This window comes from Rhinatrema bivittatum, chromosome 3, assembly GCF_901001135.1.
Source record: "Rhinatrema bivittatum chromosome 3, aRhiBiv1.1, whole genome shotgun sequence".
NCBI classification, from domain to species: Eukaryota; Metazoa; Chordata; class Amphibia; order Gymnophiona; family Rhinatrematidae; genus Rhinatrema; species Rhinatrema bivittatum.
In genome coordinates, this window is record NC_042617.1 from 533,706,372 (window position 1) to 533,725,151 (window position 18,780).

Consider the following 18,780-nt stretch of genomic DNA (forward strand, 5'->3'; position numbering starts at 1 on the left):
GCGTAAGTTACTACTGCCCGGAGGCAGGCGTAACTTTTCGAATAAAGGTGGGGGGGGGGGTTTAGATAGGGCCAGGGGGGTGGGTTAGGTAGGGGAAGGGAGGGGAAGGTGTGGGGGTGGTGAAAGGGAACGGGCAGCGCGTGCAAGGCTCGGTGCGCGCAAGGTGCACAAATGTGCACCCCCTTGCGCGCGCCGACCCAGGATTTTATAAGATACGCGCAGCTACGCGTCCGATAATTTTAATATCGTCTTAAACCGTTATGGAACACAATACAATAGAGATTCTAACGATTTATCGTTATAAATCGGCCGGCACACTAAAACCCCCTAAAACCCACCGGAACCCTCGCTGAACGACCTCCTGCAGTCGATCTCCTGCCGGCGCCATTTTCCGTACGAAAACGATTCGCGGCGGGAAATCGCTCCCTGACCCCCGCTGGACCTCCAGGAACTTTTGGCCAGCTTGTGGGGGGCCTCCTGACCCCCACGAGACTTGCCAAAAGTCCAGTGAGGGTCCGGAAGGACCTCCTGCCGTCCAATCGTGTTCGTCTATGGCCGCCGCCATTTTTCGGCGCCATTTTGGAAAATGGCGCCGGCTGAAGACAACAAGATTCAGGAGCAGGAGCCCGTTCCGGACCGCCGCTGGACCCGCAGGTTATTTAACTCATTTGGGGTGGGTTCGGGAGGGTGGGGGATTTAATTTAAAGGGTCAGGGGTGGGTTTTAGGGGGTTTTAATGTGCCGGTTTTGCGATTTTTAGATTTTTAGATTTTTCACGATTTTTCACGATTTTTCACGATATTTTACCCCCCCAAACGGCAACAATACGATTCCCTCCCCCTCCCAGCCGAAATCGATCGTTAAGACGATCGAGGACACGATTCACATCCCTAGTAACTTGTGATCTATCTAATGTTTGGGTACTTGTCAGGTATGTGTGACTTGGATTGGACACTGTTAGAAACAGGATAAGGATACTGGGCTTGAAGGACCTTTGGTCTGACCTAGTATGGCATATCTTATTTTCTTATGTTATGTTAGGTTTTTATGAAATTAGGATTATATTTTTCTTCAACATAGGCTCCATTGTTTATGTAAGAACTCGATGCATTAAAGTGTACCGGATATCAGCAAGATAAAATGGAGAAAATCTTAAAATGATTTTGATAAAACCCAATGTAAATTACATTTAAAAGCCTTTCATTTAGATTTTATGTCTGGCAAAAAAGTTTATCTAGTGAATATTTTTTTATTGTACTCAATTCTTAATAAATGTGTTTCATATAATCAATTATGTATTTCACCAACAACAAGCCTCAATGGATTAGAGTTTACATTTTATTTGTGAGGACTTTGATTTTTTTTTCTCAAAGTTATCCAATATTCATATTGGGGTAGATTTTATAAATGTATGTGCAGGCGTACTTTTGTTCGTGCACCAGGTGCGAACAAAAGTACGCTGGATTTTATAAGATACGCGCGTAGCCGTGCGTATCTTATAAAATCCGGGGTCGGCAGGTGCAAGGGGGTGCACATTTGTGCAACCTGCGCACGCCGAGCCCAGCGCGCGCTGCCTGTTCTCTCCCTTCCCCTACCTAACCCACCCCCCCAGCCCTATGTAAACCCCTCCGTACCTTTGTTGGTAGATTTACGCCTGTGGAAAGCAGGCGTAAATCTGTGCGCGCCAGCGGGCTGCTGGCGCACCATCACCCGACCCGTGGACTGGTCCGGAGGCCTTGACTACGCCCCCGGGCCGGCGCCACGCCCCTGGGCCCCGCCCCCGAAACGCTGTGTCACTTGCGGCCCGCCCCCGAAACGTTGCGTCACTCGCGGCCCGCCCCCCCCGACACGCCCCTCCATGCAAGCCCCGGTACTTACGCGCGTCCCGAGGCTTGCGCGCGCCGCCGAGCCTATGCAAAATAGGCTCGGCGAGCGCAGGGGGGGGGGTTGGGTTAGGTTTTTGGGGGGTACGTGCGTATCGTACGCGCGTACCCCTTTGAAAATCTACCCCCATTGTTTTGAAGCTTCTAGGGTGCCCTCAGATTTATTTAAGATTAACATTACTACTGGTAAATTCCTTTACTCAAATGGACCATGAGGCTATTGACAGGCTACTCAAGGAGATCAGATCCACTAATTGTCTGCTAGATCTATGTCCCTCCTTACTATTCTATTCGGCTAGAAGTGGATTATGGGATTAGATATTACATTTAAAACTTTATTAGATGGGATCTTGCCAGTACTGTTTAAAGATGCTATAATTCATCCACTATTTTAAAAAGTTGAATCTGGAGCAGAATGATTTGGAGGAGAATTATCACCCTGTCTCTAAGACTTAATTTTAGTAAGATTATTGAATGAGCTTGACAGCTCTAAGCTTTATTGGATAGGGTTCTGGCACCATGTGCAGTCAGAATGCCCAGAGAATAGATGCAGGCTAAGTTCTGGCTGAATATTCAGAAACTCTATTAAGTCACAATAGAAAAATACTCTGCTTATCTTTGCAGCTTACAACAATGAAGCAACATGACTTAGTCTCTCGGTCTGGGCCCTTCCTAAGGTTCCTCCTGTTTCCCCAGGGCCTCCTGTTTCCTCCTGGGCCTGGCTAGATATACATCTTCTCAGGGAACACCTCCCAGACCAGGATCCCCTGTTGTCTGGGGCTTAAGATGGACCAGGCCAGATCTCTGGATCTGGTCCCTTAAGGTATCCAGGGGGTTTTTCATGTAAACCCCTTCATAAGGTTGAATTGGTTAAATACAAGATAGCTTTAATCAACAAGCTTCTTTGTAAATACGATTCTCATAGATTAATGCAATATTACACATTTATAATCCTACTTGGATGCTTAGGTAATCTCAGCGTGGGTTACTGGACGGACGTTGCCTCTTTGTGGCATGCTCAGCTTGCAGAGTTACAACAGAGATTGCTCTCTGTGACTAGCCCTACTTTCTGGAACTCTTTACTTGATTATCTTCATCTGGCAACCTGCACACAGACTTTTTGAAAGATGCTGAAAACAATTTTTATTTCAGCAGGCTTTCATTTCACCTGGTTTTTATTGGTCTGGCAACAGAACATTCATTTCAATCTAAACAGATGATGTCAGACTGCATAGTTTATTATTTGAGACAAAGTGTCTGTATTTTACATCTGATTGTTATTAATTATTTGATTTATATGTTTTATGAGTGTTTATTTTTTTTCCTCCTTGAGCTGTGGATTAAGTGTGGGATATAAATTTTGAAAATAATAAATAAATAAATCCTTACTGGTTGGGGTTCAAACTCGGTTTCTCTACAGAAAAGCTTTGACAACATTAGTGGAAGATATATGCCAAGACATGGATGCAGGAAATGTAGTTTTATTAATTTTATCAGACCTATTTTCAGTTTTTGACACTACTGATCACTTTATTTTGTTAAACCATTTGACAGATAAGTCTGTGCCAGAGTGCCCTATAGAAACCCTCAGAACACCTTAATAGACCAGTCCCAGCAGTCTGGGCCCGGTCCACCTTAACGCAGGGCATTCTGGGTACAGGATGTCTCCTCTGAGCAGTAATAAAGCATAGGCTCAGAGAAGAGCAAGACAGGCCCGGGGGGGGGGGGGGGGGGGGGGGGGGGAGAAGAAGGCAGCTCCTTAAACGTAACTGACTTACTGAAGTTCTTTTGCTGACATATTGCAGAGTAAGCAGTCTTGTATTCTGTTTCGTGTGTAAAGAAGAAAGTTGCAGAAAAGGAAAACTGGAGTCCAGACTGTTATTGTCTTCCAGCCAGCCATAGACCGCTTGTGCTCTATTACAAAGTCATTTAGGGTACCACTCATTTTTAGAGGATAGGTTGGTGCCATTAATTTTTAGATGATAGTAAGCAACATGTTATTTTACAATACTCTTTATTACAACCTTGAATCCTTACTTGTAAGGAATCCAAAGCATCCATTCTTTCCCTATATTGTTTAATATACATACAGCCATTAAGGAAATTATGTAATCATGTGGTGTAAAATACCACATCTGTGCCAACAAAATACAGCTTTATCTATCTGTGAAAAGGAGATTAGTAGAGGCAACAACTAGGTTATCTGAGTGTTTAAAAGCAATAGAGACATAGCTACTAGCTAGCTAACACAGTAAATTATTGCTTAACCTGAAAAATAAGGAATTTTAGAGGTGGGTAGGTTAGTGAATTTAAGAGAATTTCCCATTTCAATTTATGAGGTTACCTTCCCACTAATTTTTTTTAATTAATTTTGTAGATTTTTAGTCCACCTTTCCAAATGATGCTTAATTCTAATAATGCTGTAAATTGCCTTAAGGTATGTTGAGGTCTATATTCAGCCACCACGCAGCTGTGCTAGTTAGCTAGATATACATAACTGGCTAACTAATGGTGTAAATTCAGTGGCAGAACTGATAATGTATAACCGGCTAACTTTAAGACAGCTCTTTGGCCCAACCAGAGTTAGCCGGACAAGTTATCCAGCTAACGCTGCTCCTCTCTGGAATACCTCCTGCCCGCCCCCAGAATGCCCCCAACTCATCCAAGAAACTAGCTACCCGGCTAGAATTTAGCCAGATTCGGGCTGAATATAGCATGAGTTCAGCCATTTAGATGGATAACTATGGCATTTGAATATGGACCTCAATAAGTCCCTCCCCTCAAAGAGTTTATAATCTAAAAGGTGAATTTTAAAAGCCTGGCATGTGCATTACTTAGAGGATGCACAAATAAGTCAGACTTGAGCACACCAGGAGGATTTTAACAGCTGCCCGGATGTGCACATATCTCCCACTGTGCGCACATCTCCAAAGTTTTCAAAAAGGGGCAGGGCGTGGTCTGGGCGGGGCATGGGCATTTCAGGGCATGAACCAGAGATGTGCGTGTAAATACTTACCCACTTGGGTGTGCGCCCAGAACCCCTGCCGTGTAAGTTTACTTCTGCTATGGAGAAAGTGTAAGTTATAAAATAAAAAAAGGAGGCAGATGTGTGGGGTTTTAAGGGTCAGGGCTAACTGGGGGGGGGGGGGGGGGGGGAGTGAAGGCTATTAAACTAGGGGAGTTTGGATGACCTCTTTCTTAACTGGGTGAATTGGGGACGAACTGGCAAAACTGGGAATGGCGTCTATGTGCACCTCTTTTAGAAGCTGGATTTGCGAGTATTTAAAATGTGTCACACACGTGCGTGTGGCCAGGTTATCTTATAACATGTGCACGTATACGCGCGCAAGTTACAAAATAGCACCGTCCCTGGGCTTGGGCCAACGTATGCATGCAAATGTGCACCTGCGTGCCTGTTTAAAAGTTCCCATCCCAGTGCGTACCTAAAGACGCAGTCTAGGAGTTTGGGGATTCTGTTTTGTACATTGAAGATCATCTTTCCAAGACTTGAGTATTTTCAGCTGAAACAAATATGTAAGTTGCACCCATTTTTTGATAAATTGAGTCTAGCAACTGTGATACACATGCTGATTATATTGCAGCTGGACTACTACAACCCCCTTTACATTGCATTAACATTGAAAAGTATATCTTAGATTGTAAATCCTCTACGGCAAGGAAATAACTACAATAGCTGAACTGTAACTTGCCTTGAGCTCAGATTTAGAAAAGGCAAGTCATTAAATCTAAAATCCAAATCTAAGTTGCAGTAAGTCCATAATGCTACTGCCTGGCTTTTATCAGGTACATGTTATCGTGTAAGTTTAACATCAATATTAAGAGAGATAGGTTTGTGCATTTTCTCACACAAATTAAGTATTATTTTTAGCCTTTTATGTTTTGAATGGTGTTGGCCCAATGTACTTGAGAGATTGGCCTTTTATGTTCCCACCTCTACTTTAAAATCAGCTCAGGAATAATTTCTTTGTGTGCTTCCACTCTCTAAGATGAGACTGAAAGAGAGCTTTTTCTTGGGTAGTCACTTATTTGTGGAATTCCCTTCCTAGGGAAGCACATGTAACGAAGGTCTATGAGAGTTTTAAATGCTTGGTGAAGACTTGATTTCTTTTTATTGGATGATCTATTCAGTTCTTAGTCATTCAAGATCAGACTGCTAGATTTTAAGTTTTTAATATTTTGAAAATGTTTTATTAATATTTCTGTTTACATTGGTTTTACTTGGTTAATCTTTTGTATATGTAAGCACTGTGGGCGAGATCTTAAAAGATACGTGCGGGCGTAGATTTGTTCGCGCAACCCGGCACGGGCAGGCGGACCCTCTCCCATGCCAAAATCCTCTAAATGAAGTCACTGGTAGTCAAAGGGGACCAGAATGCCCCCAGCTCTGGGCCTGTTGACAACATTTTTCAAAATGGCATCGACCTGATCTTGCCACTGTCATGTGACGGGGCAAAGTTCAGGGACCAGACCCAAGCCATGTGGCAGGCAGGGGTCTTGGGTGATTTTTCAGACCTTTGCGGGGTATGTTTTGAGCACCTGGGCCCTTTAATTTTCCTGTGGGACCATTGGGGACCTGCTTTAGCATCCCAATGCTCCCTCAGAAAAATAATTACACTACCCTTAAACATGATAAAATGACAGGCTTTATTTCATTACCATAAGATTGCCTATGCAAAAACTGCTTTGCGTGTATTAGGCAATTTTATGCATGTTAATGCATGCAAAGCAGCTTATTTCCATGGGGGGAGGAAATCTTCAAGTCTGTCGCGAGATATCATATGATAGTGCCACAATATGGCGATATCGCATGATAAACAGCATTTAATACTTGTCACATGCTGTTTAACTCGTGATATTGCCTTATCGCGGCTTAGTAAATCTAGTCCTTAAATAGGAAAAACTCTGTATTTTCAATGTAAATATTTGTATTATGTAACTTATAAATGCTTTTTAAATGATATATATCTATATTTTAAAATTGTTTAAAATTGTGTATTCAGTGACTGAATGTGGTTCTGCTCTTCTCATGTTAGTTCTATCTTCTGATCTATTTTAAAAATGCTACTTTTAGCATATTTTTCAGAGGTGATAACTTTTCCTCATACTACTTCCTCTTCTTTCACTCCTTGAAGTCGGCAGGCCAAACTTGTCTGGAAAGAATTGATGGAAGGATAAGAAAAACAGCTGAGGGGAGGGAACAGCCAAAAAAGTGGGGCGCCAGATAGGAGTAAGTTTCTTGTGTCAGCTTAAGAAGATAGTCCAACCCTGAAAACAGAGCTGCATTTAGATTCCAGTTGCTTAATAATGGCTGCAACTGAAAACTTTAAAAAAAAATTCCTTTGCCTCTGTAATGATATGAAAACGGCAAGTAAATAGGATAAACAAAATACTTTATCTACCAAATCAGTTTAGTAGTAGTACTGATGCTGTGGTGTAGCAGTGCTTGTTGGATACCTAAATGAGTGCTTGTTGGATACCTAAATGAGTCGCACAGCTAACCACCTCATCGCTATCAGAAACATGCTGAACCAACTAAAACTATGCCTCAACATGACCAAAACTGAGTGCATCCTCATCAAAAGAAACAACACTGACCAAATCACCCCACTGCCGCCCTTACAAATCGACAGCACAAATATCCAACTGAAGAACAATACTAAAGAACTCGGTATCTGGATAGACAACAAACTTAACCTCAAAAAGAACATCGCAACAAAAACTAAAGACGGATTTTACAAATTACACATACTGAAACACCTAAAACCGCTCTTACACCAACAAGAATTCAGAACAGTCCTACAATCTCTTATTTTCAATACTATCGATTATTGTAACTCTCTCCTGATTGGTCTTCCCAAATCGACCTTAAAGCCTCTTCAACTCTTGCAAAATGCTGCAGCCAGGGTCTTAACCGGCAAGAAAAAAACGGACCACATATCCCCAGTTCTGAGAATGCTCCACTGGCTTCCGGTTGAACAACGAATCATGTTCAAGACCTTAACTATCCTACACAATGCCATCTACAGAACTGAGAACAACGCACTTGATAACATGATCCAGCTACACAATCCACAATGAACAACAAGAACAACCAGCAAACCACATCTAACAATACCCCCTCTCACTTCAGCTAAGCTCTCCAACACTAGGAACAGAGCCTTCTCCATTGCTGGACCGAAAGCATGGAATTCCCTACCAGACTACCTAATCATGATCAACGACTCCAAATCGTTCAAAAAGGAGCTCAAGACCTGGCTCTTTAGGCAATCTTTCACAGCTGGTGACGACTAAGCTGTCCACCACACACCGAAGCCGAACGCAAGTTTATATACATCCAGTGCTCCCATACTCGCTATTTCAATGTCTGTACACCGTATTTCCCAATTTGTCCCTGTTTGTACAATGTCTGTTACCTGCTGTTGTTTCTACTATTATTTTACATTATTTTACTCCTTCCCTTTTCACGTTGACTATACATATAAAAAATATTATATGTTAATGTTATCTATTATTTATATTATGTATTATAGTATTTATATTATGTGTTAATGTTATCTATTATTTTTTTACTCCTGTAATAAGTTGTTTAAAATGTAAACCGGGGTGAAGGCAGCCTGCTATACCTCGGTATATAAACTCTTCTAAATAAATAAATAAAATAAATCACCTTGCCTGTATCTTCATTTTTTTGCTTCCCCTATTGGTTTTACTCCTAGATATCCTTTCTTTTTTTTTTTCTCATATAGCTTATTTCTTACATTTTTTTAAATTTTTGGAGTAAAAATGTGGTCATCCCCCTGATTTAGAAATTTCATTCCAAGTCCATCCTTTAGCTGTTTGTGATATTTCTATAAGAAGGCAATTTTTCAATGCTTTTTCTATGAATAAACTATCTATTGTAAAAGATCTGCTGAAAATTGCCTATTCCCCTCACAATGATGAAAATAATTTGTATTGGTCACAACGTGGGTGCTGCTTCTCATGGCTGAAAAAAGGTGTGACTAGGTCAGGGGAAAGAGTATTCATGGGGGCTTTCATTTTGAAAGTCCTGCAGGTACTTTTGCAGACATATTTGTATCTGTTTTAAAGATCAGTGCATTCCAAAGGAAATCCTGTATGGGGTTTCCCTTTGAAAATGATCCACAATGTACATATGAGATTGCAAGCTTCCCTGCAATCGCCCCTAAATGTACCAAAGAGTTAGATAAAGAACTGCCGAGTGGCTATATAATTAGATTTAAGGAAACTCTTTATGCAGTCACATTTAAAGGGCAAATTTAGCCAGTTAATACAGTATATAGCAGTAACCGCTAAATTTGAAAACTTTGTCCTGGGTACACCTTTCCCAGATCCTTTTTTCTCCAGCTATATCTATAAGCACAGCAATTTAGGTGGAGTTGGCAGGGGGGGGGGGGGGGGAGAAAGACGGGGAATGTTAAGAAGTTTTTTTTACCCCAAAGTGATATCTTCATGGCATTCTCATATGGCTTAGCATAAGACCATCCATTGTTATGATTTCAGAGAATAAAAATATGTTGTCATGACTATTGCATCAAACAGATTAAAGAGGCCTACTTGAGGTGACATACAGTAAATCAAAATAGCTCCTTCTTATATCTTTCAACAACAATTCTACTCACACAGTGTGCCCAGGGGAACTGCGCCTTCTTGCACTTCATAGACAGTAGAAATCTGATGCTCTTTTGCCAAGTAGTAAATTAACGTGGTTAACATTTGTGTAAAGAATGGCTTCATGCAACAGTGAATGCTACAAGCTGCTTACCTCATTGATTTTTTTTTTTTACTGGAGAAAAAAATAGGTACAGCTGCTAAAAGATGCCCTCGGATATTCATTTGGCTGTGCCAAAGCTGCAGAGAATTCAGCATCGCAAAAGACTACAGCAAAGTCTTAGCAAGAGAGTAGGTAGAGTGTGTGTTTATATAGTTCTTCTTACTGAAGGAATATAAAACTAGGCAGGCTGTGCTATAATGAGATTTCCTTCCTCAAATAATCACTTCCATCTTTTCGCCCCCTCCTGCCTTCCCCTTCCCTACCTCTGCACACATGCACATGCACCTGTGGAATAGGTCGGAAGTGCGTTTACTGATCGCCTTTGCCCTCACTATGTCACAGGGAGCGACCGTCGCTCCCTGTGACATAGTGAGGGCAAAGGCGATCGACGCCATTTTCAAACCAGTCCAGCACTGGCAGCGGCACCGAGGGTATGATTGAAGGGATGGCTCCCTGACCCCCCGCTAGACCACCAGGTACATGTAAAAGGTTTTTGGGGGGGTCGGAAGGGTGGGAGAAGCAAAGGGGTAATTTTTAAAGGGTCGGGGTGGGTTTTTTTTTATTGGGCCATCGGCGCCATTTTTATCAGTGGTAGCCAAAATGGCGCCGATGGCCCGAGAGCGGGAGATCGCGCCGGGACCCCTCCCCCCACTGGACCACCAGGTAATTTAACATTTTGGGGGGGTTTTGGGAGGGTGGGAGAGCAAAGGGGTCATTTGTAAAGGGTTGGGGGTGGGGTTTTTTTTATCTGCTCAGGCCTCACTAAAAAATTAATGATGTGAATTGGAATCAGAACCGATTCCAATTCACATCTCTAACGATCCGATTTTTTTCTCCCTCCATCCGAACCTGATCGTTAAAACGATCGGGCACACGATTCACATCTCTAATCTGTAGTGGATTTGTGGTAGAGCGGGGGAGCCCTAGGAGGAGTGAATTACAATAGTCAATCTTAGCAAAGAGCGTGGTTTGGAGGACTGTCCTGAAATCGTGTGAGTAGAGGAGGGGTTTAAGCCTTTTTAGGACTTGAAGTTTGTAAAAGCAGTCTTTAGTTATGTTGTTAATGTTTTTCTTTAGGTTCAGACGGTTATCGAGAATCACTCCGAGGTCCCTTACTTGTGTGATTTGGGAGGTGGAGGGGGAGCTGAAGTGAAGAAGAGGTGAGTTCCGAGGAGATGATAAGTATTTACGTCTTGGCCGCATTAAGGACTAGGTTCAAGCTATTAAGGAGGTGGTTGATAGATTGGATGCAGTTCTCCCAGAATATGAGTGTTTTTGAAAGGGATTCTTTTATGGGGATAAGAATCTGTACGTCATCTGCGTAGAGATAATGAGCTCGTTTTAGGTTTGTTAGTAGATGACAGAGGGGCAGGAGGTAAATGTTGAAAAGGGTGGGGGATAAGGAGGATCCTTGGGGAACTCCTAGCGATGAATTGAAGCTGGGTGATTCTTTATTGTTGATTTTGACCTTGAAACTTCTATTCTTTAGGAAGGAATTGAACCAGCTGTGTACCGATCCTGAGAGTCCGATTTCAGAGAGGCGGTTCAACAAAATGGAGTGGCTCACCGTATCGAAGGCCGCCGAGATGTCAAGTAGAACTAAAAGGAATGACTGCCCTTTGTCCAGGCCCATGATGACGTGATCTGTGAGGGAGAGGAGGAGGGTTTCTGTGCTATAGGATTTGTGGAAACCATATTGCGATGAATGGAGAATTTTGTGCTCTTCTAGGTAGTCCGAAAGTTGAATGTTGACCAGTTTCTCTGTGATTTTAGCAATAAACGGGAGGTTGGAGATAGAGCGGTAGTTGGAGAGATCCTGTGTGTCAAGGTTGGGTTTCTTCAGAAGGGATTAGAGAGAGGCGGATTTTAGTGCATCGGGGTAAATTCCATGGGATAAAGAGCAGTTTATGATGTCTGCTAGGGGTCTAGCGATGACATCTTGGATACGTAACAAACGTTTTGTGGGTATGTGGTCTGACGGGTGGCTGGAAGGTTTCAGTCTCTTTAGGAGGGATTCAATCTCCTTGGGAGAAGTGGGTTCGAAGGAATCAAGGCTGCTTCTGGAGAAAGAGGATATGGTGGGACTAGGCAAGGATGGGGAAGTGATGGGGGGCAGCAGAGCTAGAGTATTTGAAATTTTTTTCTGGAAGAAAAGAGCAAGTTCTTCAGCTTTGCTTTGTGCTTGTTCATCTGGGATAGCCGGGGCGGAGGTTTTTGTGAGTTGGGTAACATATGAGAAAAGAGCCTTGGCATCGAATTGGAGGTCGTGGATTCTGTTGGCGAAGAAGTCTCTTTTTATCCGTAGTATGAGGTTCCTGTAGCAGTGAAGCGAGCTTCTATAGTCAGAAAGGTTAGTGGTGCTGGGTGACTTACACCATTTGTGTTCCTTATGTCTAAGTTCCTGTTTCATTTTTTTAAGTTCTGGAGTATACCAGGGTTGTTTTCCTTTTTGATCTGGGTTGATTGTTTTGATTGCTGGAGGGCATAGCTTATTGGCTATTCCTTCTGTAATGTTGTGCCAAGTTTGAATGGCTATATTGGGATTAGTTATATCAAGGTTAGTGAGTTCTTTAGAGAGGTGTTCACTAAGGCTGTCGGAGGAGCATGTCTTCCTGAAGTGTATAGTGGTGAGAGGGTGAGAGGTGTTGGAGCGTGCTTTGTTCGTGAGGGTAATGGAAATCATGGAATGGTCTGACCATGGGACTGGAATACAATCTGGGGGAGAGGAGTATGATAGGCCTGAGTTAATGAAAATGAGGTCTAGCGTGTGGCCTGCTCTGTGTGTAGGTTTGTTTATGATTTGTTCGAAGCCCATGGCTCTGAAGGTGGTAAGGAGGGCCTCACAGTTTGGAGAGGGAGGTGTATCGTCGACATGGATATTGAAGTCCCCCATAATTATAGCTGGGATGTCTGTGTTGATAAATTTCATGGTGGCTTCTATAAGGGGGGAAGCGTCCAAGTCCAGAAGTCCAGGAGGAGCATATACTAGTAAAATCTGGAGATGGTTCGATTTGAAGAAACCTAGTTCAAGTTTGGAGGAGGTCTTGATTGCTTGGTTGGTGAGCCTGAGGTATTTTTTGGCTGCTAAAAGGAGGCCACCTCCTCTTTTTTTTTGTCTGGGAATGGAGATGATGTCATAAGTGTGGGTGGGTAGTTGGTTTATCAGAACGGTGTCAGAGGTTCTGTGCCAGGTTTCTGTGATGGCGCAGATGTCAGGTGTTGAATCCAAGAGGTAGTCGTTGAGGATATGGGTTTTCTTTGTAAGGGACTGAGCATTGAATGGTGTTAGAGTGAAGAGGGTGAGTCCTAGAAGTTGAGAGAGGGGGGAGTCCATGATAGGGAGAAGGAGACCAGCGGGTCAGCATGAGTGTTGTAGAGGTAACTTTAAGCGAGAGCTGTAGTGTTGAAACCTAATGGGGATAGGATAACATTGCATCTTGCTTCTTATGGTGTGTGCTAGAGAAGGATTAAATGTGGAGTAGGACTGTTCCTGGTGAAAGACGGATGATAGTAACTTAAACAGCTGTTAGCTTAGCGCCTGTGATCAATCTGGCATTTGCAAGTTGAGGTGGATGAATAGGTACCTACAGGCACAGGCACAGGCACAGGTTCGCACTAAGGGGGCTCACAAAGGGGCAATCCCTTTGTCGTGCTCCTTAGGCACGCGACGCCTAGAGCCGTCGGGCCCTTTAAAGGGCTGGGAGCGCCGGATTGGTGAGCGTGGAGCGAGGTAGGTGGTCCTACCTTGTTTGAAGAAATTCTTAGCGGCCTGCGATGGAACGGGGCTCCGGGGCCTGATGTGGAGTGCGTTGCTTGCCTGCCTTGGGTGCTCGAGGGCTCCTCAGCTTCCCCTGACCCCGGTAGGTCTGCGCCGAATGCGTGGGGAAGGAGGGCTGGCAAGGAAAGGGTGAGGTTTCGGTGCCGTCGGGCCCTTTAAAGGGCTGGAAGCGCCGGATTGGTGAGCATGGAGCGAGGTAGGCGGTCCTACCTCGTTTGAAGAAATTCTTAGCAGCCTGCGATGGATTGGGGCTCCGGGGCCTGATGTGGAGTGCGTTGCTTGCCTGCCTCGGGTGCTCGAGGGCTCCTCAGCTTCCCCTGACCCCGGTAGGTCTGCGCTGAACGCGCGGGAAGGAGGGCTGGCAAAGAAAGGGCGAGGTTTCGATGCCGTCGGGCCCTTTAAAGGGCTGGGATCGCCTGATTGGTGAGCGTGGAGCGAGGTAGGTGGTCCTACCTCGTTTGAAGAAATTCTTAGCGGCCTGCGATGGAACGGGGCTCCGGGGCCTGATGTGGAGTGCGTTGCTTGCCTGCCTCGGGTGCTCGAGGGCTCCTCAGCTTCCCCTGAGCCCGGTAGGTCTGCGCCGAACGCGCGGGGAAGGAGGGCTGGCAAGGAAAGTTACGTTGAATATCAAACTCACTAATAATTGTGGATAGAGTGAAAGAATGTATTACACTAATTACCTGCTCAGGGGAGTGCAGTGGGCCTGCTGCTGTGGAGACCCAGAAGACATGTTGTAAGCTGTTGGTCCAATATAAAGATGACTCAGCCTGTAGCTTGCTAATCACCCATATGTGAGGACTAGCATCCTGCTTGTTCTGGGATAAAGCAAAATTGCTTACCTTGTAATAGGTGTTATCCCAGGACAGCAGGAGATAGTCCTCACGAAACCCACCCACCACCCCGCGGAGTTGGGTCCGATAAGTTTTATTATTTTATTTTTGGCTAACGCTAATTACTACAAACGAGACTGAAGGGAGACCCCTGTGGCTCAAGGGATCATGGCATGCTGGGCATGCTCAGTAGGCTCAGGATGCCAGTCAAAAGTTTCTAGAAATTTTGACAGAAAGTTTTCCGGAATAGGGCTCTGTCAGTGACGTCACCCATATGTGAGAACTACATCCTGCTGTCCTGGGATAACACCTATTACAAGGTAAGCAATTTTGCTTTCTCTCTACACACCCACACACCCACATACAAGCTCTCACTCTCTCTCAAACACCCCCCAGGCTCCCATTCTTATACACACACAGACGCACACCCAGGCTCCCAATCTTATACACACAAAGCGCATACTCAGGCTCCCATTCTCACCCACATCCAGACCAGCTCCCATTCTCATTCACATATACACATTCAAGCTCCCATTCTCACTCACATACATATATCCAAGCTCCCAGTCTAATCCACACACACACCCAGGTTCCCATTCTCACCCTTATATACAATTTCAAGCTTCCATTCTCACCTACACACACGCAGGGTTTTTTCATCAGGCACAGACAAGCTCCTACTTCCTCCGCCACATGGATGAGATCCCACAACTGCATTGAAGTAGAGATGTGAATCGGAACCGGAATTGGTTCCGGTTTCGGATTCGTGGACCATCGGGAAATTATTTTTCCCACGGTCCAGTCGTTTTTTTTTTTTTTATCGGCTGCCGGTAAACAAAATGGTGCCGATGGCCCTTTGCTCTTAGCATGTGACAGGGTATCCTTGCCATTGGCCGGCCCCTGTCACATGGTAGGAGCACTGGATGGCTTGCACCATTTTTAAAGATGGCTCGCACCATTTTTAAAGATGGCGCCAGCCGTCCATTGCTCCTACCATGTGACAGGGGCCAGCCAATGGCACGGATACCCTGTCACATGCTAAGGGCAAAGGGCCATCGGTGCCATTTTGTTTACTGGCAGCCGACGGCCTGAGAGCGAGAGAACGCTCCCAGGACCCCCACTGGACCACCAGGTACTTAAAAATTTGGGGGGGGGGGTTGGAGGGGTCCGGAGGGTGGGGGGATACTAAAGAACTAATTTTGGAGGGGTCCGGAGGGTGGGAGGATACTAAAGAACTAATTTTAAAGGGTCGGGCTGTGTTTTTGAGTTACTTTTAAGTGCCCTTTCTTCCTGCCTCCCCCCCATAACGATAAGAGAACCCACAAAATTAATCGTGGGGTTTCCTATCGCTATCGGGGACCCCCTGATATCTGACGAGATTGAAAATATCGTCCGATATTTTCAATCATCAGATAAACGATTCACATCCCTACATTGCAGCACTGGCCCTCCTCTTCGCTGTCGCAGGGGTGGGATCCAACAATGGCATTGCAGCTCCAGCCCTTCTCTGTGCCATCACAGGGACAGGATCCCGCGATGGCTTTACTTCTTCTGAGGCCCTCGTCTTCAATGTCATGGAGATAGGATCCCAAGACGGCATTCCTCCAACAGGTCTCTTCTGGTGTGAAATAGCCCTGGTTGGGAGGGGCCTGAGCCCAAAGTGGGTGGGCCATGACCCACCCAGGCCTACACGTGGCTATGCCACTGCTCTCAATGCTAGAGCTGCCAGTTTTCAAGAGAGATTTTGAGTCAATGATATTGAATACCACCATAACCTCCTCCTTCCCCTTCCTCATACGTCCAGTACTGACTTATCTGGCTGTCTTGACAGCTTTTCCCACTGCCAGATAGCTAAATAAGACAGTATCTAACAGGTGCATGGGTTGACTGCTGAAGTTGGTGGTGCACCAGAAAATTTGCTGCTGCTAGGTACCATAGAACACAATCCACCCTCCTACATTTCCTTGTGAGCACTACTTTCTTTGATTGAAAAAGCCTATCAATTTTATGCTCACAGCAACCCAATCCTTAGAGGGAAAATTAACTAAGTCCATCCCTTAAAATAATTACCTAATCTACTAACAGCAGTTACAATAAAATATGTGAATGAAAAAAATATTTTCTGCAAGACATTCAAAATCTTTTTCTACATTCAAATTAAATTATTAAAGTGCAAACTTCTGTTAAAATAGAAATGCCATAAAAGCCAGTGATGATAAAAGTACCATAATTTTCACAGCAAGAATTCCAGTTACACAAGAACTGCACCTTTAAAATATAGACAAACCCTCACCAAATACAAAATAGAAATGTGCCAACAAAATCTGTACTGGAAACCATAAGCCCGACTGCATTATGCAGTGCAACAAGAGAAAAACAGAAAAATCATCATTCCTTGTAAAACATCAAGTAATAATTCAAGATATATAGCATCATTCATAATATTAAAACCATGCTAATAAAAAGAATACATCAACACAGTCGACGGACATCCAATAATTTTTTTAAAAACTTGCATACATTTGTTTTAATATTTCCCAAACATCAATAAGATATTTCAAAACTTCTGATGAATAAAACTTGCAATAATTAAAATATGTTCTAATATTCCCCCCCAAAAAACAAATAAAATATTTCAAAATAATATAAACATCAAATTGTACCCAATAATTAAAATTAATAAGGATTAAAAAAAATCTCCTGCTCTCCATATCTAGGACCTTTTGATTTCCACTCACCCTGAGATCATCATAGATTGAAGGAAGTAGGGCCACACAAACTATCTCTTCTCTCTCTCTCTCATTCACACACATATAAACACATTCTTTCACCACTCCCTCTCTCATATACATGACAATGCTCTAACACACACTCCCTCTCTCTCACACATTCACTCCCTCTCTCTCCCAGGCATGTGCCTGTGAGAGCCTTTGTGTGAAACACAAGGCCCTAGAACACTAATAGACCACCTACTGGGAAAACAGAACAAGCCAGACTGCTACAAATCCCTACAGAGAAAATATACGCTAGCCAAAATACTGCACCTCTGTCACACATGTGCATCACAGACAGACCCTTACTTAATACAGAATAAGGGACTACAAATTAGAAACAGAAATATGCAGGCAAAACTGAAATGGAAAGTCAGAGAAACCAGACTCTGTGGAATACTGAAGAAAAAGAAAATACAAATATATAATAAATGCACATTCCCAAAGATGGCATATTCCAATTGCTGAAAGGCAAAATATTTTTCTTTTACCTTTGCTGTCTGATCTTATTTTTCAAATCGGTTGGTCCCAGTCTCCTTTTCCCCTTGTCTGTCTTTTCCTTATTTTGTTTCAGGGTCTCTTTTATTCCTTCTGTTTCTTCTCACTTCTCCTGTCTTCTTTCCTTCCTCCATACATACACACAAGCTGTCTCTCACATGCGTGTTCTCATACACAAGCTTTCTCTCACACAGGATCCCAGTCTTGCATGCTGTCTCTCACATACACACAGGCTCCCACTTCCACACACAGACTCCCACTCTCATATGGTCTCTCACATATAGGCTCTCATTCTCACATGCAAGCTCCCATTCCCACACACACATTCAAGCTCTCACTCTTATATGCTCTTATTTACACACAGGCTCCCACTCCCACATACACACAGGTTCTCACACTCACATGGTCTTACACGCATGTTCTCATTCCCACAAACACACACAAAGGCTCTCACTCTCACATGCTGTCTTACAAACACATAAGGTCTCACATGCAAGCTCCCACTCCCATACATACTTACACACAAAGGCTCTCACTCTCACATGCTGTCTCACAAACACATAAGGTCTCACATGCAAGCTCCCACTCCCATACATACTTACACACACAGGCTCTCACTCTCACATGCTGTTTTTCTCATGCAGGCTACCATTTCCCTCACAGACACATACATTATCTCTCACACAGCTTTATATTACCACCACACACATAAGCTCTCACATGCTCTCTCTCACATGCAGGCTTCCACTCCCATATTTACATACACACACACACACACACACACACACAGGCTCTCATTCTCACATGCAGGCTGCCATAATTACACACACACATATCCAGGCTCCCACTCTCACATGCTCTCTCTCACACACAATCTCCTACTCCCAGACACCCATACACACCCTCACACCAACACACAGGCAATCACACCCACATGCTGTCTCTCTCTTGCAGACACACACTCAGGCAGGCTCCCATTCACATTTCTGCCCAAGCAGGCCCCCATTCACATACACACACAAACATATCACCAGACAGGCTCCCATTCACACACACACACACACACACACACACCCAGGTTGGTTACCATTCACACGTACCCAGGCAGCTGACCATTCTTTCTCTCACACACACCCAGATAGGCTACCATTTACACACACATATATCCAGACAGGTGGAAGGGGGTGCACAATTGTGCACCTTGCACG